The sequence below is a fragment of the Crocodylus porosus genome, unplaced genomic scaffold (genome assembly GCF_001723895.1).
Source record: "Crocodylus porosus isolate Cpor-Errol unplaced genomic scaffold, CroPor_comp1, whole genome shotgun sequence".
In the NCBI taxonomy this organism is placed as follows: Eukaryota; Metazoa; Chordata; order Crocodylia; family Crocodylidae; genus Crocodylus; species Crocodylus porosus.
The window spans coordinates 15,158,882-15,161,243 of NW_017728928.1; the positions used below are offsets into that span (position 1 = coordinate 15,158,882).

The window sequence follows — 2,362 nt, forward strand, 5'->3', positions numbered from 1 at the left end:
CGCCATGTCGAGATGCTGGGAGCACAGGGGGCATTGGCATAAAGGAACAACAACATTTAATGCTCTGGTGCTGGAGGAAGAGTCCAAAGGAACCCAACTGCTTGAAGCCAGCCCAGGCCCAGGTGGTGTGGCCAATGCAGTATTCGAGACACAACCAAGAGGCCTGTGCTGGAGCCAGAGGGAACAACGGTGATATGTTCTCTAACCCTTCACAGTAGTTAGCCCTCAGCCTCCACCTGCCAGGTAGGTCAGCAAGTTGCTGATCCTCACCTGACAGCTGAGGAAAGAAAGAGGGGCACAAGGAGGTCAAATATACGTTTGTGCCAGAGCTGGAGCCACAAACCAGGGCTCCTCTGTAAGCCTAAACTATGATCAGAAAGGGAACTCAAACTGCTAGGAGGGTGACCTCAAAATAGCTATGCACCCAGATGGATCCAGGAATCCAAAAGGCCAGTGCTGGATCCTGTGAAGAGGCACTTGGACAAGCAGACAGAGCATGGGCTGCAGGACAAGGAGAAGAGGACATAGCCAGGAGACTGCGGCTCTGCACTGCTGCCTGCAGCCAGCACCTCTAAGTCAGAGAAATCAAGGGCCTTAAAGAGTTCAGAGGAGCCTACAGGACTGGGATCATACTAAAGACCTGATCTGTCAGTCATTTGATGGGATCACCATGATCCTCAGCAGCTACTAACCAACAGTGAAGCTCTTGTCCCCACCTGCAATCTGCCTGGACTCACGGGTGGAGCTGAGGAACATTTCCTAGGAGGTGCCACCAAGATCTACTGGTAGGGTAGGGTTGGCGAACTTGCCATAAGAGCCTCCCCTCCTCCGTCACTGTAGTGTACTTCTCCATGTTCTCTGGGCATAGTGGCCCTGGCTTACAACTGAGTGAACTTATTAGAATTGCAGGCTTGGACAGGGCTGACATCTGACTGAGACAGAGGTCAATTCATTCAGATGCAGAGCTGGGCTCACTGCCCCTGCCTTTCCTCCAGAACCTCTCTTTGCTAGTAAGCAGGGGGCATGGGGCAAACAGAACGTAAAGCCCAGAGACTGCATCTTTAGTGTGAGGGCAAACAAGGTCCTAACAACAATGCAGGAGTCGCAGACTGCTCTGAGCTCCAAAGAAGTGAGAGCTTGGCTCATCTTTTACAAGAAAATCCCCACGGACACATGTGAGCAGGCTGCTGCTGGCAACCATAGCCTGGAGCTCAGCATAATGTATTTCCCAGACCTCCTAGGAAGCATCCGTCTTGTGTTCCTTTCCCAGAGCGCTCCTTCCCCCCTTTCTCTTTGCAATTTTTCAAGTAGGTTTTTTTTTTCCTCTTTAAAAACCTCTTCCCCACTGAGAGCATGCCTCTGCGTCTTTCATCAGGCTTTGTTTTAGGCTGAAGGCAAGGACGAGTCTACAGCCAGTGCAGATGGATTGACAATCAGCCATGCCTCTGGATTCCAATCCTAGGGGAGGACAGGAACCCTGTTACCCAGCCTGCCTTCCTCCGCTGACAACTGGGGGGTGCTGGGGCTCCCTTTGTTGGTCTGAGAACATAGCACAAGCCACCTCTCCCTCTGTATCCAGGTACGCAGACAGCTGGCTTCAGAGGTTTGTATCTCCTGGCATCACACCAGGGCTCACCCTGGGGCAATTTGGTGATGGGGCCAGAACAGCAGGGTGCTTTTCTTGCTTTTCTTTTTGGTGCTGCATTATTTCTAATGCCATTCTGGGGAGTCTCCTCAGTGCAAGGTACAAGGTCACACATGTTACGGCTCATACATTCAGTACTGGGGTGAGAAGCAGACAAGTCACAGCTGACCAGGCACACGCGTCACAGCAACAGAAGAACCACAATCCCAACTCCACCCCCCCCCCCGATCCAGTAGGTGGCGCTCTTCTCCGTTGATCTGCTCAAGTGTGGCAATAGGGGGGTACAGTACTGCAGTCTTCCAGGCTAGACGAAGGGATGGTGATTATTTCCGATCTCGAGGTCTTCACATAGTAGGGCACCTAACCCTCCTTCCAGCCTGCACTCTTCTCCAGCTGTCTTGTTCCCCCAGCGTGCTTTAACTTTATAAAGGATAAAGGAGTATCTCTCAATAGATGTGTGGAGGTAGGCTGATTTTACTTTAGGATTTAAGAGGGAAAATAGGGCAAAACTATTCCCAACACCAAGAGCTGCAGAGAAGCTGGCTGTCACGTCCAAGGGAGCACGCTGGTGAGCAAGGATCAAAGGGTGAGATCTGGCAGAGGTACAGGTCCAAGGAGGTAGGCTTCATAGATTTCATAGACATTAGGGCTGGAAGGGACCTCGGGAGATCATCGAGTCCAGCCCCCTGCCCAAAGGGCAGGAAGTCAGCTGGGGTC

The 2,362-nt window shown here is 52.0% G+C and overlaps 1 protein-coding gene and 1 long non-coding RNA gene across 4 annotated transcripts in view; one reads left to right on the forward strand and one right to left on the reverse strand.

Moving 5' to 3' along the window:
* LOC109315128 overlaps window positions 1–1,317 on the forward strand; it is a 3,101-nt gene extending 1,784 nt beyond the window's left edge. Inside the window, exon 3 of the long non-coding RNA XR_002102432.1 lies at window positions 244–1,317. This is a non-coding gene — a long non-coding RNA (uncharacterized LOC109315128). The remainder of the gene's footprint in view (window positions 1–243) is intronic.
* SEPT9 (septin 9) overlaps window positions 1–2,362 on the reverse strand; it is a 245,154-nt gene that overhangs the window by 13,436 nt on the left and 229,356 nt on the right. The gene's annotated exons all lie outside the window — the stretch shown is intronic.